The 15,158-nt window shown below is 43.1% G+C and overlaps 1 protein-coding gene across 5 annotated transcripts in view; it reads left to right on the forward strand.

Moving 5' to 3' along the window:
* Positions 1-15,158, forward strand: part of Csgalnact1 (chondroitin sulfate N-acetylgalactosaminyltransferase 1) — a 317,605-nt gene that overhangs the window by 102,099 nt on the left and 200,348 nt on the right. For 4 of the 5 annotated variants that reach the window (XM_041674576.1, XM_041674577.1, XM_041674578.1 and 1 more), the window contains exon 2: positions 6,857-6,945. The exons of the other annotated variant lie outside the window; for it this stretch is intronic. The gene's annotated coding sequence lies outside the window, so the exon portion shown is untranslated. The remainder of the gene's footprint in view (positions 1-6,856; positions 6,946-15,158) is intronic. 5 annotated transcript variants of the gene reach the window in all.

The raw sequence follows: 15,158 nt of genomic DNA on the forward strand, positions 1-15,158 counted from the left end.
TGTGTGTGTGTGCGTAGAGTTAATAACCTTGTGTGTGTGTGTGTGTAGTTAATAACCCTGTGTGTGTGTGTGTAGAGTTAATAACCTTGTGTGTGTAGAGCTAATAACCTTGTGTGTGTGTAGAGTTAATAACCTTGTGTGTGTGTGTGTAGAGTTAATAACCCTGTGTGTGTGTGTGTAGAGTTAATAACCTTGTGTGTGTGTAGAGTTAATAACCTTGTGTGTGTGTGTGTAGAGTTAATAACCCTGTGTGTGTGTGTGTCTAGAGTTAATAACCCTGTGTGTGTGTGTAGAGTTAATAACCTTGTGTGTGTGTGTGTACAGTTAATAACCCTGTGTGTGTGTGTGTAGAGTTAATAACCTTGTGTGTGTGTAGAGTTAATAACCTTGTGTGTGTGTATAGAGTTAATAACCTTGTGTGTGTGTGTGTGTATAGAGTTAATAACCGTGTGTGTGTGTGTGTGTGTGTGTGTGTGTAGAGTTAATAACCTTGACTATGTGTTGCTCCTCAATTTCCATTGACCTTGTTTTTGGAGACACAGTGTGTCATGGCCTGGAGCTCACTGAGATGTCTAGGTTCGCTGACAAGCAAATCCCAGGCCTCTGCTTATTTCTCTCTCCTGAGTGCTGGGGGATTACAGATGTCTTCTACTATGCCTGCTGTTAGTCGTGTGTGCCTAAGTATTGTCTGTGCAAGTGTGTGTGCACCAGTGTGGGCATGTTCACATGCTAAGGACAGAACAGGCCATCATATTCCTCAGAGCTCAAGCTACAGGTGTTTTTAGGATTTCTGACTTGTTAAATTGGTTCTGGAATCCAAAAATATTCTCATAACATACTGCCAAGCTATCTATAAATCTTGCCTTCCTTTTTAAAATGTGGAGTCTTAGGATCACACTCTGGTTCTCATGCTTTTGAGAGACACTTTACCCATGAGTCACTTCCCAAGCCATTTACACTCTTAATTATTATAGCTTTACTAATTTGGGGGAGGTTATTTCCCCTTCTGACTTTTTTCCGAAACCATTTTAACCTCAAAGATTGTCTTTGTATGGATCAGAATAATTTGCCAAATTCTTTATATGTGTCACCCCTTACCTCCCTTTTCTTACTATAAATCAAAGATAAAATAAGAACAAAATGAGAAGCACAAAGAGCTCTGGGATTTTTAATAGAATTGTGTAGAACGAGCCCATTGACTTGGGGCAGACTTGCACTTGGTTTACCATCTGTCTGCTGAGGTATTGTCCTTTTCCACAGAAGCCCCTTGGTTTTCTCTAGTTTGGTAATTTAGTCTCCTTGCATGGCCAGTGTGCTTGGCTCAGGCAGAGATGTGGCAGAGGCAGCCTTCAGGATAGATGTTGCCAGCCAATGGCACCCAAAGGACGACTTTCACACTCTTACAGGGCTACACAATACACCTGAGAAGAATATGCAGTAGACCTTACATGGCACACAGTCCCTGAAATATTTCACTCTCTGGTCCTTTTCTTTTTTTAGATGCTGTGACTCTTGAGACAGGGTTTCACCATACAGCCCAGGCTGGCTTTGAACTTACAATCCCCCTATCTCAGCTCCCTGAGTGCTGGGATAACAGGTTTGTGTTACTATGTGCAGGTTTTCTCAAGCGCTTTTCAGAAAACGTTTGTCCAAGGCATGGGATCCTCGGAGCAGTGTCGTAGGTGCAGAGGGCATTCGGAGATCATAAATAGCCCACAATCATTGCTCTCATTCACTCTGCCTCTTCGGCATCTTGGCTAGGGAGGTGTTTGCTGCTTGCTTTGGGCATTTAAGGCAATGTTTTGAAGATCTGGGTGAGTGAATGACTGCAGGGGTCGTCTCTTCCTGCCTATGCTTTCTCCTCAATATTTTAAATGATCTTTTCATATATTTAAAAAAATGTCTTGAGTACACATTGTAGAATTTTTTTATCAATGTTTTCCATTTTGAAGGGGCCTGTTGACTCTTGTTACAATCTCATTGTCGTCGCCTTCCCAATACAGTTGCATTGCTGTTAATCAGTATCTGCACGGATGGAAGGATCCTTGCCGCAGAGTTCCCCAGGTCTGCCTGCTGCACTGGTCCAGAGGAGGGTCGTGTCATAGACATCTTCCTAACTGCACTGAGGCATTTTAAAAACTTGATATGATCTGGCATATTATATCACTAACTCCCATCTGTTGTCACTAGACAAAACCCAGGCTCCGAGGAATAGGATATTGTATATGTGTGTAGAGGAGGATGGGTTTATGGATGTGACCACAATGGTTTCACTGAGTATTCCAAGGGATCTTGAAGATTTGCCAAGATCTTGTTGGAGGGGGAGTCAAGCTAAAGGTTAGCAAAGACATTGGGCGGGTTTTCAGGTAGCCAATACCAATCACAGGGGCAGTGGCTAGACCTTTGGGGGAAGCCCACAGGAGGGGAGATGTCAGAGATGAGGGCTTCTCTGCTGTGTCTCAGAGACAACTTGAGTTGAGTTGTTGAGGCATCGCCCACCATTAGGATATCATGGGAGAAAACATCCAAAGCTTGTATCTTAAACCTTTGAGTTTACTTCCTGAAATACTGAAGACATTTCCCAGAAGTTTCATAGTTCTTACCTTTTTTTTTTTTTAAGTGTAGACTTATTCGACATTGGTGTAAGGCTTCGTCGAGTCTGGCTAGCGAGACTTACAGCCTGCAAGCCATGCAAGACTTGGAACTTCTCAGCCAAACTTCTAAAGCCAAGATAGTAAGGTTAGACTCAAAGATGGCAGATGAAGTGTTGAGAAACAGGGCGGTGCCTCACTGCTCCATTCTCTTGGAATCTGTTCCAGTTAACAGAGATCTTTGGATGCAGCTGGGGGCTGATTCTGAGTTTTGAGTTCAGGTGTATACATTTTCTAGATGCAATCATTTCACCCAATAAATGAGAGGATGGCTGTCTCTAGGAATCAAGTTCTCACACCGGGAATGTGTCAGCTGCAGTTTGATACTCAGTCAAGAACATTCTAGTCACTCAATTCTGAAGAGTTTTTAGGGGCTTTCCTATTTAGGAAAAGTTAGTTTCAGGAATGAAGGAGAAGAAAAGGATCATTTAAAATTGGGAGATTTACATGTATGGGATCATATACAATAGATTCCTTTCTTTTTTTATCCAGACGTACTTAACATTTTCTTCTAACCAAGCCAATCCCAGTTTATAGAACATAAATTATAATGGCTGAATAGCACATTAATATAAAAGTTTTAACACATGATTAATGCATATAAGTATACATATTTCATAAAGTAGGTAAACATATTAGTAGTTCCTGTTGTATTATTTCATAGCTAGCAAGTGCTACAGGATGCGAGGGAAGGTGTCAAAGCTGAGCAGCCATCAGCTTGCTAAAATGCCTTTGGTAGGATCTAGCGTCCCTGTACCTCTACCTCCTGTCACCCAGTGCACTGAGCTCTGGATGCTCTCATCACCAGACGAGGATGCCCTCATCGTCATTGCCCAGTGAGTCCTCTGGACAGAGAAGAGGCCGTGGTAGTTTCTGGTGGGTACTATGCTACTTTACCTCCTCGCTATATGGTATTTCACTCCTTTTCAAGTCACTAGAACCTAGTCCTATGAAGAATTATACCTGGACCCTCCCAGACAGTGCATCTCAGCCCTCTGATCACCTGGATCTTGGGGCTGGATGAGTTATGGTAGCACCTGGTATATCGTCAGGCCATCAACTCCTCATATAATGTTCAGCCCATGGTGGATACTCAGCCCATGTTTATTGAGAGATCTAATGGGCAACAAGGTTGACACCTTTGGATTATGATCTTTATTCCATATTTGGACACTGAGTAATGACCATAAAAGGTATAACATTTATGTTGGTGGCTGAACAAGAACTTTGTCTACTTATTTGTTTTTGTTTTTGCTGACAGAGGCTCATGTCAAGGACATCTTAGATCATGGCATTTCATTTCACCCAAACACTTTAATTACAGTCTCAGGATATGCCGGGCTGTGGTCCCACAGTTCCCATGTCTGTCCGCCGCAGACTTGATGAGATGACTGGAGGCTGCTTCAAACTTATCATGACTGCATTTCTCAACCCTAGGCAAGACCATAGGGAGGACAGAGCACCGTACGTGACTTTCCATTGTCTAAACCTAGAAGCAGCACACCAAATACTAGTTCTTCTTTCAGTGTTCAGAACCAGACAGAAGGTGCAATTATCAGCAGGGGTATGAGGTGGTCTTCTATGTACTGGAAAGGAGAGGAAGAAAAAAAATTGATGTGCAACCATGATACTGGCTATTGCGAGTATACAATGCCATTATACAATGACTGTTATTTTATAGAAAATAAAACTGAGGCCCAGGGCCTGAGATGATAACTCAGCTAATAAAGTAATTGCTGCATAAACATGAGGACCCGAGTTCATTGTGAATGATGATTTACACTCAGATACCAAGCACCTAAGTGAACACTGGTGTGGTGTCACATGTTTGGAACCCCAGTGATGGGAAGGAAGAGGCGAGAAGATTCAGGGGATAGCTAGTCAGTCAGCCTAACCTATCATGAGAGACCCTGTCTCAAAAGATAAGGTGGACAGCAGTCGAAGAAGATTGGGTATTGGCTTTTGGTATCCATGTATACACACACACACACACACACACACACACACACACACGGCCCTGAAACTATGTGTTACTTGTTAAATATTAGATAACACTCATAAGGCAACGTGAGGCCTGGGTTTTAAATTCCATGATCTTAATAAGCCATGGAGCACTCCCTTTTAAAAGGAAATTATTTCTTTTCTTAGAATAGCCTGACTTTCGTGAGGTTGAGAATATGAGTACTGGGTCTGAGTTTGGAGAAGCCAGTTTTAAAAGACCAATTTTTCTTATTCTCTTACTGGTCCCTTCTCTGAAATGATACCCCGCAGGGATAATGGCTACGATGGTGATGTGAGGCAGTATATTGTACCTTGAGAGATGTGCAGTAGGAAAAGAAGTGATGTTGTCAGTTCTGAGTGATACAGCTTTCTGAGCTGGCGGCGCAGATTCCCAAAATACCCTCATCCATGACACCTAAAAGGAAGTTCCTTCTCCTGTGAGAAATAGACCCTGTAAAATGATTCTGGCTCCTTTAGTTCTTTCCCGTGCAAAAGTCTATGTCGTATAGACTGCAACGGGTGTCTTCACTTCCGCGACACGAGTGACATTAGGCGCTGCGTGGAATTTTGACAGGATTGATGGGCTTTCGTCTGCCATTTGCCTTGTACAGCTCTTGAAACCATACTTTATTTGAAAGATAAATTTATTTTATTAGTATGAATGTTTTGCTTGCCTGCCTGCATGCATGTAAGTGCACCATATACCTGCCTGGTGCCAACAGAGGCTAGAAGTGGGCTATGGGCACCCTAGGACTTGAGTTACAGCAGGTTGTGAATACCATGTGGGCGCTGGGAGGGAACCGGTTCCTCTGCAAGAGCAGCAGGTGCTCTTAACCATTGAGCTGTCCCTCCAAGCCTCTTGAAATCACACTTGAGAAGTTCATTGTTGGCGGTGTTCCTGTGAGTGTTCTCTCAGACGCATGAGACCATGCTGCTATGAATGCGGGAAACACTTCACACTGGTTATGTGGGTCAAGCAGCTCAGTTTTGCCTACCGCGGCAAATCAAGCAGCTCTTTCCTGGAGGTGGGAGGGAGGGAGACACTTTGGTCAGGTCTGCTTTCGGCAGCCTCAGACTGTTGCCTGCCAGAAGACTTGTGAGATCGTAGCTCCCAGTCTCTGTCTCCTGATCTGAGATTGTCCCAGGCTCCACAGCTTAGCTGCATTTATTCTCTTGGAGCCCACAGAGCGACTCTCAGACAGGAGGTAGTGAAAGACCCTCAGAGAGGACCTTTTCCTCCAATGAAGTCCCCAGAACCAGGACACTCCGAATCCAGACCACAGGATGCAATTAGCAAGAGGTTTATTGCGTAAACACAGGTACCTGTGGGCAGCAAAGTCTTACAGAGGACTTGCGCGCCTGCCAACTGGAGAGCGGGCTTTTTATAGGGAAGAGCAAAAAGCAAGTTTACAGAAGCAAAAGAGTGGTTATCAGAATGAGGCGGGGGGCATGACTGTTCCTATCTCATAGATATCCCGTTTAGCAGTCAACCTGCTTTGTTGATGTCCTATCTTATTGACATCCTGCCCTGCAGTCTTCCTATCTCATAGACATCCTGCTCTCTCAAGCACGTGGGATGTTCTTACGAGAGCAGGCTGGCTGCTGATCCGGAGAATTTTTTTAAAACAAACAGGACGTTCCCCCGGGAGCATGCTAGCTGCGGGTTTTGAGGAGGGGGTCTGTAGGGTCTTTCAGTAGGAAACTGGGCCTCTGAAGTGTTTTGTGCGTCCGGCCTCCACATTGCGTCAGGTGTGATGTCATAGATTTAATTGCCCTTTGACCTCTTCCTTCCTGGCATAGGTTTCTGTGCAATATCTTAATGGGATCAGAAAGGAAAAATGTTTCTGTGGGAGGCTGTGAATAAAAACTCCCATTAAACAAGGAAACAAGCAAGCAAAAGGGCCGCATGTTTTCCTTGGACCCCGTCTTTTGAGTATGCCTACCCCTTTTGCCTCAATATTGCCCTACGAACAAGGGCAAGCATGTCACCCACACCTTTCTCCTGCTCTCCCGTTTGGACATAAAGCCTGCTGTTATTAATCGTTCTTTTTTTTTATTAATCGTTCTATAGTTGGTCCTCCTGAAAATGAGATTTCTTGTAAGTAGGGCATTTTCATCACTGGATAGTGGGGCTCTCTAATTTTATTCTTTCAGAGAGGCCAGGAAAACGTTTACAGGTGCTCCTGTTTGTTTTTCCTTTCCAGAGTCATAAAGAGGCAGAGAGAACTCATCAGGGAAAGGACTACCGTGACAGCCTCCTTTACCGTTAAGCCATAAAGAGCAGAAAGAAAAGGTGGGTGTTTGTCCTATTCAAAGCTGTTGTCTAATTACGAGTGGTGGTTTTGACTGACCTTAGAAGTTACCTAAGTCTTTTTAGTGCTTTCAAGCCAGTCTGTAGTCTCCAGAAGTGTTAATAGTCTGTTGGATTTACAAATTACCTCCCCGCAGGACTGGCTGGACTCCTTTGTGATGGACTGACGGATTCACCTTGTACCTCTTGGCTTGCAGATGTAGCTCCTCATTCTTTTTTGTCCTTTCGCTTATGTAACCACTCTTTGCAGAGTTCTCCCAGAGCTATTTAAGTCCCAGGGCTTTTGTGCAGTTAGATTTCCGTGGTCACTAGGGCTCAAGCCCTCCTTCTGCCTTGTTCTTCCCTCTATTAGTTCTGTTCTGCAAGTCAATGAGTTACTTTACGGTATGATAACTTTTCTCGTGCTATTGAAAGCCATAACTAATTAGGACAATGAGCCAATTAAAACTCTTCCAGGACAGAAAACAGAAGGGTGGGTCTGAGGTGTGGTTGAATGTAGAGACAATTTAAGAGGCATCTGTGGGGACTGACAGCTGGGGGAGGGGCCTGTCCTCTCCTTCCCTTCAGATGGTCTTGTCTTCTTCCATTTCCTACCTGGCCCTTGGCAATCCTGGATACAGTTCCAGCGGAAGCTGATGCAGGGGTACTTTTTAAGGATGTGGAGGATGCGGTGACACAGAGAGGCAGGGGAGGGGCCAGCTGGTGGCTCAGCACATGCTGAAGCTGGGTAACTAGGACTGAATCCTAACGCGATGATGCTTGGTCCCCACTAACAACTCAGGTTGGCAGTCGAGGTTTTCCTGTACCTTCTCCTCCAGCTTCCTCCTAGAAGCTGCCAGAAGCCAGTGAGTCCCATTCACCGCCACTTCCTGTGACCCTTCTGTTTTAAACTGATAGCCTGGGGGGAGGGGGGTTGTGCAAGTGTATCCTCTTTGGAATTTAGATTATATCTGCAGCAGGCACCTGCTTTCTGGCATGTTATAAAACAATAACAATGTGATGTCCTGCTGTCTGTCTGTGTTGTCACAAATGACAGGGTGTCATCCTTTCTTATAGTCAGTAGCTTTCCATTGCATATACAAGTACTACACTGTTTATCCATTCTCCTTTAGTGGATACTAGGTGATTTCATCTCCTGGCTATAAACAGTGCTGAAATAAACATGAGAATAAGATCTTTTTGAGATTTATTGGTATTTGCTCAGTTTTGATTGACTTACTTTTAACATCTACATTATAACCTCTGCATCTAAGACTTGTGGAGCACTGTGGAGAGAGGAGTGGAAAGATTGTAAGAGCCAGAGAAGCAGGCAGTTTGCTGTGAGTTTGTCTCCTAGGAATGTCAAAAGTCCCATCAACATGGCAGTATAAATATGACCCAAACAAGGATGGCGGCAGTAGACAAGCTAATGTGGAAGGGTCTCATGTGATCTCAATCCTATGTAAAGAACTGCAGGTAACTAGGGAATGCAGAGCTGGGGAAATGGTCGTCCTCGGGGAAGAGCACATCACTTGCTTATCCAATGCCAAATGGTCAGCCTTGAAAACATAGATATGTAAGTATCACTATACAGACTGAACAGGTTGTGTTTATGTATTAAGACATGTGAACATGCATGCTTGTGTCTGAGTGTTTGTGGAAGAAAAATTAAAGAAAAAAGAGGCTACGAATTTGAATGAGAGCAAGGGGTAGGGGTACACGGGAGGGTTCAGAGGGGAAAAAGGGTAGGGTAAAATGATGCAATTACATTATAATATCAAAAATAAAATGAATATTTAAAATTGTATGTAGTGTACACAAGAATGAAAACATTTTGTACCCCATAAACATGTAGTTATTCTATGTCATTGACAAAGCGATGAAGACAAAAATATCAAGAAAATTGACATTTAGAGTTGACTCTTACGCAGTAGGTTTAATTCTTAGGCTGTTACATTTTTTATCCAATGCAAATGACTCTTAGAAGTTAGTCCTGCCCTAACAGCGATAAGCTGAATTGCCCATCCTTTTATTTATTTTACCTCTTAAAAGCCAAGGTCCAGCTTTAGCATCAGACAGCCCTAAAGGGGGCTGCTAGCTGCATGAGTTGCATTAGACGTAATATGTGTGTGATAATATTAATAGTGTCTGTAGGCTTATTTTCCCTTCTATGCATGCAATCACATAAAGTGTAATGCTAACATAAAGTGTTAAGTGCTTTTATTTTCAATATCAGCCTGTGGGGGAATAATCAAGACCTAACAGAAGGGAAAATGAGGCTTATGACATTATCATGCAAAAGAGGAACATTATCATAAATTAGAGAGAAAAGCCATAAAATAGGGGTCCTATCAGCTTCATATGATAAATAAAAAAGAACAATTGCTGTTATTAGTAAATTCTAAAATCGCTAACTCCATGTGGATGGAAGGAAGTTTTCTGTGTGGGAAAAGGAGGTGGTTTGGTTTATCTATGGACCTGGAAAAGGCGTTAGGGAAGAGCAGTCCCCTGCATGCTACATGAGCAGGTGGCGTGAGCTAAGTCATCGTTGCCCCTAAGGAATGACACACTGGGACCGTTGTCCCAGGATTCTGATGAGCAGGAGACAGCACTGACACAAAGCCTTTCGTAACCCAGGAAGGACCACAGAAAACTCTGAGAAGAGAGACTCAAGTCACAGATTCAATAAAGAATTCTGCCCCAGTCTCAAGGTGAGGGCTCTCATTGTCTGTGTGGCTGGATCATAAGTGGGCTTCTGATGCCGTGGATGTGGCTTTTGGGAGAACAAAACCAAGGGTATAAACCTCTAAACCACGGGGCTGGGAGGTGGCTCAGTCGGTAAAATTCCTTCTGTGTAAACATGTAGTTCCACAATCAGTTTGCAGAGCTCAGGAGAAAAGTCATGTGATCACATGACCCAGGACTGGGGAGTCAGACAGGAGGATCCCTGGGGCTGGCTAGAAGACTGGCCTACCTGAATTGGTTGACTCCCGGCCAATGAGAGATCATGTCTCATTGACTGTGGACTGAATCAGCCCATTTCTCCACATTCACACTTGAAGCCTTGACTCCTAGTGAGATAGAGGTAGGATAGTGAGAAAGACTGAGGGTGAGAGTGGCTGAGGCAGATGGCCAACGTTGGCCGTGTCTTTCTTGTGCACATATACACATGTGGATATACACGTGCACATACCAAGTGGGTCGTATGGGACCTGGAAATACTTTCAGACATAGAGGAAGACAGAACTTAAAATGCCAGCCCTTCTCTTTGAGGTAACCCTAAAATATCAAGGGAGTCGAGATGGTTCCCAAGATTCTTGAAGCTGTGCAGGTAGGAGTTTTGTCTACCTGGAGATACTAAAGATCAGAGGATATCTTAGGGGTGCTAGACAGAGAAGCAAGCTGGATCCACCCTTCCTCCTACCCCCAGGTCCACTAGTGGGCAACTCTCACATGGTGGAGCATGTCAGACCAGATGAGCTGATTTCCCGAGGGCAGCAGGCCAGAGAGCTTGCTGTCAGAGCTGGCAGCAGCAGTAACATCCGGAGATATTAGAGGTGAAAATAGGCAGCAGGGAAGCTGGGCAGGGAAGTATCTTGGGATACCCTGCCCTTGACTCCAGCAGGCAGTCAGCCACAGGAGAAATCACGTGCCATGACATGTGAAATGAACTGATTGTATTTGTTATTGAATGCAGAAGAGTGGTGTGAGATTCACCTCTGCATGCTGTGAATATCATTGGTTAATAAAGGAACCCCTTTGGGCCCCGTAACTACTTCACTCAAATGTAATCATGCAAACTTGAAACAACTTGAAACATTTGGTTTCCAGAGAATAAAGTCCTTACACAGAGGATGACTGATAGCCCTGTCACTCAATTGCATATGTAAATTCGTTCATTTACAGATGGTGGTTGTTCTGTTCAGCCAAAACAAAATGTTATACCTTACGTGACTTAAACAACGAGCGTTCATTTCCTCATAGCTCTGGAGGCTTTAGACCGCAGCTCCCAGCCTGTGGGTTGTGCCCCCTGGTAAACCTCCAACTCAAAAAGTATTTACATTACAAATCATAACAGTAGCAAAACTACAGGTATGAAGTAGCAAGAAAAATAATTTTATGGTTGGGGCTCACAATAACATGAGGAATTGTATTAAGGGGTGCAGCATTAGGAAGGCTGAGAAAACAGTGCTCTAGATAAAGATGTGTAGGAACTGAGGTCTGGGTGAAGGCTCCCTTCAGGACCACACATAGAGGTTTTCTCTTTGTGTCCTCACATGGCTGGGACAAAGAACCAACTCTGTGGTGTCCCTCCTCACAAAAGCTGTGATCCCTTCCTTGGCACTCCACCCTCATGACCTCATTTAAGCTTCCTGCATCCCTGAGGTCCTAATTCTGTCTCACTCAGAGTCAAGGCTTCAAGTGTGAACTCAGAGAAAGGGATTGACTCAGTCCGTACATCAAATGTCAACTCACAGCTGGTTCACACAGATGTAAATAGCAAAGCAGGTTGGGAATAATAGACACATACTACACAAAGTCTCCAATATATATTTTAATTCTAAATGAAATCATAAATGTCCTGGATCATTTTTGTAGTCATTAAAAATAAAATAAAAATAAGCATTTCTGTTTCCTGAAAGGGTTCCTATGGGTCATGTACCTATAGAACTTTGGGCAGTATATGGAGAGGATGTGCTTCTGCCCAGGGAAGTATATGGACAAACAGGGAACTGCCCACCCTGTGTCTGGGAAGATGCTGTTCCCTGAGTAAGACTTACTACCGCACAGCTGGGTCCCCATCCTAGGGTAGAGCTAACCCTGAATGCCAAACCCAGACTCTAGTGCCTGTTTTAAAAGACGGCTGCAGCCCGCAGCAAGTTGCCACAACCTGAGTGACTTAAATAATAAAAGTAAGTTGTTTTCCGCCTGTGAGACAGCTCTGCGGGTTAAGGAACCTCCCTCCAAGACCAGCACAGTTCCGCTCCTAGGTCCTCAACACAGAAGAGAGAATCACTCCCTCAGAGCGTTCTCTGACCTTGAGTCACAGCCCTTTACATGATGTGCAATCACACGCATTGTAATCACACAAATAAACAATATATAAATGTAAAAGTGTGTTATCTCATGGATGTGAGCACTAGAAGTCTGAGATCTGAGGATTAAAGTCTGAACAGCACAAAAGGCCCTTTGTAAACCAGAGGGCCAAACCAGTTCTTGTCTTTCGAGCTCCAGGTGGTGGCCGTGGGTTCTCAGCCTTCCTTTGATTGGGACAGAGACTGTAGGGGTGTTGAACCCTCCAAACCTACAAACTACTCTTCCTTTTATAAGTCTTATGTATCTTGTTACAGTAATGGAAAGCTGACTAAGAACTTCTCAGGACACCAACTATAAAAGATTCAGGGTCCCTTCTCCACTGTGGCTTCGTACTGGCTAATTACATCTGTAGCCATCTTTATTTCCTGTAAGGTCTTATTCTCGGATACCAGAGATTAGGATTTCAGCATATGCCTTTTTGTAAAAAGATTTTACTTTACTATACAGAGTTACATAGGGAGAACTCTCTATACGTACGTATGCATATCTGAAACAATCTCCCCTTCTTTTCTTGCAACTTGCTTCTCTTTCCTCCCCTAGGATCTCATCTGTTTGACTCTATAAACTCTAGGATCCACAGTGATCTTTCTGAGACTGACTTAGCGACTTTGTAGTCACCTGCAGTTGCATCCATTTCCCATCAATGGCATAGTTATTCTTCTTTATGCTTCCCCTTTGTGTGCACCTTTGTTAATGCCCCTGCTTGCTTCCATATGTTAACTGTTGTGGTCGGGCTGCAATCACTGTTGATGCAGAAGTGTGTCTGTTTCTTTTAGAGACCCCATTCAGCACCTGACAGAGCATTGCACAACTTTATATCTTTGGTGAAGATGAGCACTATCTATCTATCTATCTATCTATCTATCTATCTATCTATCTATCTATTTTTCTCAGCTTCCAACTCCTTTTAAAGGAGCCCCCAGCAGAGCAAAGATTACTCTGCCTAGATCTATGAATGCAGTGGTGAGAATTTCCTTAGCGTTGTGGAGACTTGAGTGCTTTGTTTTGCTGGAAGCTTCTCACAGGGAAGGAAACGCCCAGATTCCTTCTTGGTTAAAAGCAGAGGCACTGGGAGGTCCTCCCCTAAATGCAGCCTTCAGACACAAAGAGAAGCTCTTCCAAATGTTATGCTTATTTCTGCCTGGCTCACTCTGGGCTTGCTTTAAATGCTTTGCCATTTGGTTTGCAAAGGCTTTCAGGCATCTTTGCACCTAATTCTGGACCACTTCCAAAGCCTTTCGGGGACTGTCAGAAACAGCAGATATGCAGTTGAGGAGAAAGATTTGTTTTATAGGGTTTGATTTCGGCTGCTAAGAATGGGCACATAAAACAGGCCATTTACGATGGTAAGAACTTTGCCAGTAGTTTCTGCAGGGTAGATGTGTTATGTGACTTTTGATTATGTTAAGTCTCACAGACATGAAGTCATAACGATGGAAAGTTCACATTTGTGAAAAATGTCAAATGGAATGGCTGCTTTTCAAGAACATTTTTTGTTTTTTTTTTTTTTTTTTGCACATCATTGCCTGAATCTTTGTAGAGTTAATGAACATCAAAGCCACCATGTAAACATGCAGGTGTGAAACGTAGCTCTGAGAACCACTAAGAAAACATCAGTATTTGAAAAATTAAGTCACAGCAGGTGTGGTAATACATAGCAAAAATGTTCCCATTATCCTCATGCTCCACTTTACACACACACACACACACACACACACACACACACGCACGCACGTACACACACATATGTTAGAGAGAATCTGGACATGGCAGTAGGGGAAGGAAAACCCAGACCCCATCCTCACCCCTCCACACTGCCCCGTTCTACATCTTTTTGTGTCCCCAGAATCGCCTGGTGTAATTTAGGGATCCACAAATGCTCGTTTAAAGCTGAGCAGAGCTTGTAGAACAGAGTCCCGTCCTGAAGTGTCTATCATGTCCCTGTGGGAAGCTGGTTTTTATCTCCCTATGTCAGCTGTCAGGTGTCTGCTACCACTGGACGCGCTTCAGGGCGCCAGGTGTGGAAGGACAAACAAAGGCATGGAGATCTAGCTCTCTGAAGCTCCCCATATTTCAGGTACCATATAGCACCAGTCCTGCCCTTAGCAATAAGAAGCCATTGATTGATTTAAATAATTTTGTTCTTTCAGCAGAGATGAGATTTCTTAGAATGATAATTATGGGATAAATTTAAAAGGTCTTCTTTGAACAGTTGAGAAAAGATACTTTTATTTAAAACAAGCTAACATTATAACCCTACTAGAAGGGCAGAAATCTAAAGTACTGACAATGACAAATTCTTCATGGATGTAGGGCAGGATATGTTCTTATTCACAGCTAAGGGCAATGGGAAATTGTACAGCTGCTTTCAAATGTGATGAGTCCTTCCCCTGCTTGCTCTCTCTCTCTCCCTCCCTCCCCCTCTCTTAATTTAACATAGCTGAAATGGTGCACCTTCTTGCAACATTCTGGCCAAAACTCCAAATAAGAACGTCATAAAAACCTTATAGACTACTCAGAGACTATTTGCAATTATACCAGACAGTAATCTTGAAACTTAACCATCATTTTAGTTTTATAGGATCCGTTAGGAAGAACATCACCCTTATGATAGCTGGAAGTAATTCTAGTAGAAATTGGCCCTTCTCCCAACAAAGTTTGTCCTTGGGGTTAGGGACATCAATTAGGGGTAGATTATAACTGGTATAGGGCTGGGTTAGTGTGGAAATTTTGTAGGCCCAGGGATGTCATAAAAAAAGGAAATTGAGTGGAATAATAGATTAGTGTGACCTTACTCACACTAATAATAATAATAGTGGGTAATAGAGTGAATAATTGTGAGCTATTATTTATAGTCAAATTACATTGGTATAGATTCTTATATATTGATACAAATTCAAATTATATTTGTTATATTGAATATGCTCCTATTTCTGTTTATATTTGTACACCTACGCAAAGTTATTTTGTCATATGGTATGTATGCATTCTTCTACTTCTGTTTAAGATATTTTTTATATTGATAAAAATTTTGAGTATATTTATCATATTGCATTATACATTTCTACCTCTGAGCAAGATACTTATACGTTGTTCATATTTTGGTGTCATTGTCCTCA

Source organism: Microtus oregoni, unplaced genomic scaffold (assembly GCF_018167655.1).
Source record: "Microtus oregoni isolate MIOR12 unplaced genomic scaffold, Mior012 000025F_ref0000491, whole genome shotgun sequence".
NCBI classification, from domain to species: Eukaryota; Metazoa; Chordata; class Mammalia; order Rodentia; family Cricetidae; genus Microtus; species Microtus oregoni.